The sequence below is a fragment of the Microcebus murinus genome, chromosome 24 (assembly GCF_040939455.1).
Source record: "Microcebus murinus isolate Inina chromosome 24, M.murinus_Inina_mat1.0, whole genome shotgun sequence".
Lineage (NCBI taxonomy): Eukaryota > Metazoa > Chordata > Mammalia > Primates > Cheirogaleidae > Microcebus > Microcebus murinus.
This window is the reverse complement of record NC_134127.1, coordinates 7,625,276-7,633,792: the sequence shown is the minus strand read 5'-3', so window position 1 is coordinate 7,633,792 and position 8,517 is coordinate 7,625,276. Positions and strand designations below refer to the sequence as shown.

At 37.9% G+C, this 8,517-nt stretch overlaps 1 long non-coding RNA gene across 1 annotated transcript in view; it reads right to left on the bottom strand.

The window, feature by feature from the left end:
- Nucleotides 1-1,077: 1,077 nt before the first annotated feature.
- The window catches only part of LOC105877341 (uncharacterized), a 39,465-nt gene continuing 32,025 nt past the window's right edge, over nt 1,078-8,517 (bottom strand). Inside the window, exons 2-3 of the long non-coding RNA XR_012914733.1 lie at nt 5,999-6,165; nt 1,078-1,321 (exon numbers count right to left, since the gene is read on the bottom strand). This is a non-coding gene — a long non-coding RNA (uncharacterized LOC105877341). The remainder of the gene's footprint in view (nt 1,322-5,998; nt 6,166-8,517) is intronic.

Below are 8,517 nucleotides of genomic sequence, written 5' to 3'. Positions count from 1 at the left end.
TTGTTAACAACTTTCAGGTGAATTAGGAGCTCACCTTCTAACAGTTAAAACCTCTGCATAGGGACTGCTTTTGAATCGAAGCAGTCATTGTATATGATCAGTGTTTAGGAATCAATACCATTAACACTGAAGATGTGTGCAGAAGTCCTCATTTATATTTCTCTTCTTTGCTTATCCTATTTGTTGTCCTAAATGCATATAATAAAATTTGTATTTAACCACTTAGGTACGCGCGTCGACTATAGTCGACAGCCACAGATGGACGCGCACAGCAACTTTAGCTGACAGCGTGATATGACTTTTCTAATTTTTCATTTATCAAAATAAAACTGTGAACACTTAAAAATAACGTAATGAAAACACATATGTTACCTATTCTGATTTACATTGCAAGTAAAGCTGCCTATAAAGTAAAACAAGCTGTCAGTGCTTTAAAGCTTTCCTCATCACACAAGAACAAAACGGATTCACCGTCAATGCACAGCACAAGCCATCCGGCAGACTGTGAGTGCCGGCCGTGGGCAAGGTTTCACGGCCGGTGAGCGCCGTACCGAAGTGGTTAATGGCCAAAGAGTGTCCCCAGGCATTAAAGTCAATGATAGTATTAATTATCAAAAAGGGCTGAAAGAGTTGAGAAAGTTCAGTGTTCAGTCTCAAAAAGTAAAATCTATTATGGGACTTCAGTATGATAAAGGAGGCATGAAATGTTTTTTTTTTTTTCAATCCCCACAAGGGAATAGACATATTCTTATATATGTATAATTTGCTCTAAATTATTCAACTTATAGTAAAACTTGATGACAAAATGGTGATCAAATACCAAAACAAATACCAAAATAGTATAAACAATACTATTTAAGGTATGGTGGCGATTCCATGCCTTGTGACTTTTTAAATGGGAATTACAACCTTACGTCTTTGATGGTTTGGAAATGTAACTATTTAAGTCAGTAGCCTGAATAAAATTACCTTTTGGAGATTCTCTTCAAAGGTATAATTCTACAATCATTTATACATTTTGTATAGCAGATATTAAAAATGCAGATAAATGCAACTTGAACAATGAAAATATTATAAATATTTTATCAATTACCATATGGATTTGTGTTTTAATAGCTCTGTAACATGCAGGAAGCACTTTGAGTATTAGGGTACAGATGACAGGGTCACGTTAGGAAGTATAGAGATCATAGATGTGATTAAAGAAAGCCCTGTGTCATGGTTGATAATGGTGATCTTAATAAACTGTTATTTCTACAAATTTTCCATTCTGCTTAGTTATGCTGCTGCTTTCGTTGCATCTACAGCTGGTTCAAACAACCTGAAATAAGAAGCAGGACAAAGGTCACTCAAATGAAGGTCACTACCAGGGCAAAAACTTCACGATAAAAGCCAGAGTCACACTGGATAAGTCACAGTGGTGTTTCCCACGTGCAAAAGTTGTTCTCCCAAACCCACTGGGGTGTCAACACACTTTGAAATAAACAATAGCAATGTAAATGCTTTATGACCTCTGAGTTTCTTGGAACAGGACAAAATTCCTAGGGAGGTTTTCAATTTCCTTCCTCAGTTTTCTAAATGCACAGGGGCCTTGTATACAAATGGCCAAGATGGTCTGAAGACTTTTGGACCACTGAGTTGGGAATGTGTACTCACTGATTTATTTGTTTCAGCCAAGGGGAGGAATCTATCTCCATGAATGAGTTGTTAGTGACCAAACCTGTTGCCTCACCCTCACAGCTCATTGGATAGTTCATTCATTCATTCATTCATTCAATGGATTCAGAGTGTATATTATATGTCAGGCATCGTACCAGGCATTGGACAACCCACCACCAGAGAGACCCTTATAAAGGAATGTAGATTGGTAGATTATCTTCTGTAAAGAATTATCTCTGTAAATAGTCATTCATAAATCATCATTAAAGACAATTTTAAAGAAAAAAATCCCAAAATCCCTAGTAGCAGTGAGATCTTGAAAGGAATTTTTCACAGGAATTTTTGAAGAAGTTTATGAAGTACCCAAATCAACAGAATATGTTTATTGAATAAAAGACAAATGATATTCCAGGAGACCTGAGTCTGGTACCCCATGATCAGAAAATGGAAGGCCAACATAATTTGGATTGTAATAGAGATGTCTCCTTTTCTAGGTCCTCACATCATACTGACCAAGTTCAAGTTTAGAAGGAAAACATTTTCTGAGTGGAGTTTTGGTTTTTTTTTCCTTTTGTTTCTCTACGATGTAGTCCCACAGGAGAAATACATATTATTAATAGCACATTTTTGCTACTGGATTCATATTATGGATCACTGGTGCCCATGCCACCGAAGGCCACTTCCCCAACACTTGTATTCAGCTAATAGTCCCTGGTTTGCAGTTGTAATTCTGTGCCACTGGCGCTAACCACCGTCTCTGAATCAGGACCTGACAGATATGAGAAAGGTAGGAACAAAACCTAAAACCTCATCAAGAGGAAAAACAGCTTCCCCGAGTCATTATAACAAAGTAATAGTCCTCACCGACAATAAATAACATTTATTAAAAACAAAATCTATACAAGGCTTTTCATTGGACACTTTTCATACATTATTTGGCTGAATGTTTTTCCCTCAGCCCACAAGGTAGAAATTATGGCCCCTGTTTTATGGATGAGGAAATAGCTCACACTGAGTAATTTGTTTGGGGCCCCACAGCTAGTAAGTGGATTTAAATGGAAAATTGTCTGAGTACCCCGCCCCCTCCCCAAAACCTGAGTTCTTACTAACTCGCATGATACTAAACATCTGCTGGTGGCTGCACATGGAACCAGGTGCACTGGGGCTACAGATAAAAGGACAGAGACTACAAATGGCAACCTATGGAACTAACTCAAGTCCTGTCCCCAGCACTTAGTGGCTGTGTCGTCTTAAACAAGCTTTCTGAACCGTGGTTTCCTCATTTGTAAACCGGAGCCCCGTGGTTGTATCTATCTTCTAGGGTTCTTGCAAATTCAAATGAGGTAATGCATCTTGCATACGTTTCCTATTGGTGCTGTAACGTATATTATCACAAATAAGTGGCTTAAAACAACACACATTGGTTATCTTTCAATGCCGCAGTTCAGAAGTCTGAAATGAACCTTGCTGGCTAAAATCAAGATGTCTATCGGGCCATGTGTGCCCCGGAGGCTGTCGGGGAGAATCTGTCTCCTTGCCTTTGCCAACTTAGGGAGGATTTCCACACTCCCTCCATCTTCCAAGCCAGCCTGCGGAGTCTCTCGCATCTCTGTACTGTGACATCCACTCTTCTTCTGCCTTCTGCTTCTGCTGTTCGGGACACTCATGATTACATCAAGGCCACCCAGATAGTCCACAAAACTCTCCCTATTTTAAACTCAGCCAATTCCCCCCTTACAGCAACCTAATTCCTCTTTGCCACGTAACACATTCAGATTCTACCCATTAGGATGGGGATATCTTTTGTTTTTTCCAGAAAGGGAGGCATTATTCTGCCTAACACAAATATAAAATGTCTTATGCTTTTAAAGTACTCAATAAATAATTTCTAGTGCTATTATTATTTTTTTTAATATGCTGCTAACATATGAATCTATTCTCCTTATGAAAAACTCAAACAACTTAAACACATATGTTATATATTTTGTTATATCCAGCCATGTTATATGAAAAATTGTATTATCAATGGCTGTATACTTTCTAGACAATTCTCATATCTATATGTGTATACACACACACACACACATATAGTTATGACACTGAATTCTACTCCTCCCCAAAATACCTACCATTAGGAGTTTATCATACAGCCCAGTAGTTTTATTTATCTCAAACATATAAATATACATTCACATAAATAAATTTTACTTAAAATGGCATCATAACATTAACATTGTTTAATAACTTGCATTTATCAAATAGTCTTTCCTCCATAATTAGTGTGTCTCTACCTTATTCTTTATGGTGTTTTATAGTGTGAATATGCTATAATATATAAGCCATTACCTTCCTTCATGGTAAAGTTTAAGGTTTCTATCACTTTTTTTAAAATTATAAACAATGCTACAAATGAGCGTCTTTGTGCACCCGTGCAAATGTGTCACTAGGGGAGATTTGTTTGAGTAGAACTGATGTGCTGGCTTAAAAATATTATGTTAATTCTTTAAAATACACACACATACACTGCCAATATACATGTAAGTGCAATCCTATCATACACTCCTCATGCTCTCTCCTATGCTCATATCCATACCCCACCTACCACGTTACCTTTCCAGGATCAATACTAGTAGAGAATTCCATCTCCAGTCTGCTGCCAGGCTGATTACATGGAGTATAATATAATTCACTGTTACTTTGACTCATGTTTCTTTGCTCATCAGCGCTATTAAGTGACTTTTCATAGGTTTATTGGTCACTTAGATTTTGCTTTTTGGTAAATTATTCATACTGCTTGCCCATCATGCTGTTGAATTAGTTGTCTATTCATTATCAATATGTATCAATATGCACTTTTTATTGCAGAGACTAATGCTGTGTCATTTGTGTTACATAAATATTTTCTAAATTATTAATTTTCTAGTGTTCTAGTTTCTGATGTATCATGCAATACACACACACACACACACACACATATATCTCTATATATTTACTTTATGTAGTCAACCCTGTCTTTTCTATCTTATTGAGCTTTGACCTACCAAAGTGGTAGAGGGAGGATTTGGTATAACTAACTTCTTCAGATACCCCTTCAACTAACGTTCCTATTTTCTTCATTATTGTTTCTTCACATCTGAAATATCCATTCCTCAGTTTCTTGTCTCTATTGGAGTTCTTTAATTAAAAATAACCTGTTGATAGTTTTTCCAACTGTTGGCTTAGATTCAGCTTTCATGGTTCTGGTAAGACTGAGTAATTTAGTTTCTTCTGAGATGAATTCTCTAATCTCTCTTGGGCAGGTACGGTGGCTCACGCCTATTATCCTAGCACTCTGGAAGGCAGAGGAGGGAGGATCACTTGAGCTCAGGAATTTGAGATCAGGCTGAGATTAAAAAAAAATAGAAAAATTTAGCTGGGCATGGCGGTGTGCACCTGTAGACCCAGCTACTCGAGAGGCTGAGGTAGGAGGATCACTTGAACCCAGAAGTATTGAGGTTGCTATGAGTTAAGCTGCCACCATGGCACTCTAGCCCGGGCAACAGAGCAAGACTCTGTCTTCCAAAAAAAAACAAAACAAACAGAAGAAAAAGAATTCACTGGAGGCCTGACCATGAAATATACAGACTGAATCATTCTATCTTCAGGCTGGCACCTCACCTTAATTGTCTTCTGCCTGTAACTCCAAATCTTGAGTTCCTCTGGTCTAATATTTTTCAGAAAATCAACCCTTGCCTCCTATGAAGACAGTGCAGGGGTGACTATCTCTCTGTTCCAGCTTTGTTGGGCAGCTGGGCTTTCAACTGTCCTTCTGTAGTCTTTTAAACCAAGCCCACCTTTTGGATGTCCCATTTTGCCTGCCCTCCTCAGTGTCCCCAGTGGCTCTAGTTGCTTAGCTTTTGGGATATCCTGTGAGAAAAAAAAATCCTGTTTGTTTATCTTCAGATTTATATGGTTGGTAACTATCTCATTTCTTATCCATTACTAACAGCTTTCCATGTTCATCCGCTGTGCTTTCGAGTTACAGATATACCCTACTTCACTGAATATAAAGTTTTCCCTTCTCTGTGTATTGTGAATGTTATTTGAGAGCAAGTGATTTTCAAGTAAAAAAGAGGACACACGTGTCTTTGTTTTACCACAAGCACCAAAGGTCAGTGTTATGATAATGGCGATTACTGTCATTATTTTAAGGTAGAGTTTATACAGCATTGTATCTGTTCTGGAAATTTGGACTCTTTTCCTGGAAGGAAAGCTTAACCTCATTGTCTCTGAAGGAATAAGAGTGCTAACACACTGTGGTCTGCTCACACAAGTGAAACTGAGCATTTGCATGGATTACCTGTGTTGGCTGGCTAGTCTGCCTACCCTCTGCATTGCATAAAATCACCTTGCTAAGTCAGCGAAGGTTCTTGCAGTTGCTGGAGTGAAGATGAGATGGGTTTCTGCCTCCTGAGGATTCATATCAGCAACAGATTTGTTGGCAGCGTCTGTGTTGTCGAAAGCCAACTTTAAAAAAAAAATCAATTAGTAAATGCAAGTATCAGTGGTTTGGATGGAAAACATATGATGCAATACTTAGAGGGAAGAACTCCTGTTAGAAAGTCCAAAATGGGGTAGGCATTTTTTGATTATCTAAAATAAATCCATTATTAGGGACTTATTTAGCTTTTTGAAAAAGTGATGAAGCATTTCAATTTATTGAAAAAAGTGCTTAAGCTTCTGACTGAGACATTATGGAAGACACTTTGAAGAGAAAGACACAGTAGACTTCAAGGGGCTTGCAGGTGGTGCCATTAACCAAGATACACAGATTATCTTTTATTTATAATGTACAGGTGGATAACGTGATAGTGAGGCCTTGAACTAAGAACACTGGATCTCAAACTTGGCTGTATATTAAAAAAATAAAGTGGGAATCCCATATGCATGCGTGCATGTCAGTGCAAAAATACAATTTTGCAGTGCTTTGCAGATAGTTCTGATGTGTTGCTAGCACTGAGAGTCGCTGAACTAAGACTACAGGTAACTTTGGAGGAAGATGCAGATGGGAGGAAAGGTAGTTACTCTTTTCTTTTTGTATTGGTGTCTCATCTTATAAATTCCAAGGAAGCCATTGCAAAACCCCTAAACCCTTTCTTTTCTCTACCTTCCTTCTAGGGATAGGAGTGGCAAGTCATTGGTTCCCTGTCACCAAATCTCAGTATCCCATAAATAGAATAAAGTACCCCACTTGAAGGCAAAGCCTTGGTCAATTAGCACTAGAGAAATTTTCTCTATTTCCAAAGGTAGAGTTTTGTTCCCCACACCCCACAACCTTCCTACTTTAATCAAACCACCAATTGCTATTCCATCAATTTAATCACAGGCTTTCTTTTGAAAAGTTGGCTGCTGAGGAATTAGTTTCCAGGGTCACTGAACCCCTGTGAGCAGCCTCACCTAAGAATGCCACAGAGCGTGCTCTTCTCAATTCAAAGGCTTGTCTGCTCAGATCTCTGCTGCAAACCCTAAGATAAGATGTCATCAACCCACAAAAACATTCCTCAGAAAGAAACTTACAAGGGTTCGACTGGCCCCCCATGAAGATATGGAGTTTGGTTTTTATTTTTAACCATGGTTAAAGATGAGATCTCTTTTTTTCATTTATTATAATAAAACACATCTTTCGTGACAAAAGCAAAACCAAAGCAAGAACAAAACAAGGTGTCATCAATTCCTGTGATGGTTTACATATGGACATATACATATCAGAAGCATGGATATGAAAAATGAACATTTTTTTCATTAGTGTGAATGGACTCCAAGGAAACTTCCCCCCTTAGGTTGTCAAAGACAAGAAAGTTAGTCGAAATGATTCCATCTCAATCAGAAGTAACTTTTGTCTGTCATTGTTCTTTCCTGACATCAGCTGGTTTTAATCTGTTTATTATAGCCCCTAAGGACCCCGGTAGATGTGCATAAACTGATCTGGGTTCCATTTTATTTCACAAATCAGTGAACAAAGCGGTCCTCCTGAAACATTATTGCAAACTCCTCATTACAGATGACAATGAAGGAAACCAGGAGAACCAGATGGAGCTCTGAATCCCAAGTGGGTTTTTCAGCATCAGAATAGGCAGGAGTAAAAAAAGTTTAAAAATAAAATAAAGTCAACTACGTTTGACGTGCAAATTTGCTATGAAATAAATATGAAATGCCTCAGTGCTGGTTTAACCAGCCCTTCTTCTCTGAAATAATATTGCAAATTTATTTAGCTTCTATCCTCCTTGAAGATTCTCAAGCATGCAATAAGTTAGCAGTAGAGATGTTCCCCAGAGAAGCAGAGAAAAAAAAATAGCAAAAGGGGCAGTAAACATCACCCGTTCTTCAAAGATGTTAGAAACTATTTGAATTCAGAATCGTGACAAGGGCTCTTCCTTCAACATACCTATTAGGCAATTTCCCAGGTCTTATAGTAAAATATTTGGCCTTAGCATAGTGACCTACCATATAAGAAAGGCTGTATTCCAAATTTCTATCTAAAAAAAAAGGAGAGAAAACCCAATTTATTTATGTTATCACAGCAAAGGAAATCATTTCTTTAAAAGTGACTACTAATTGGAATTTTATAATCTGAAAAAGGGCTTCAAAAACATGTTGGCACATTTTAATATTTCAATAGGGTGGGAGAGGACACATCCTTCAAGTAGTAAACATATAGCTTTGAGAGTCTCCCCCGAGAAAAAAAGTTGTTCCTATAGTTTGCTCTCTTGTCCTTTGGGAGTCTGAAGGAGCAACACATCTTTCTTCCTTGTGATCTTTGTTGATCCAAATTCAGAAACATTTATTCTGTGGGATTCAGGACTGTGTTTTGTGCTTTGC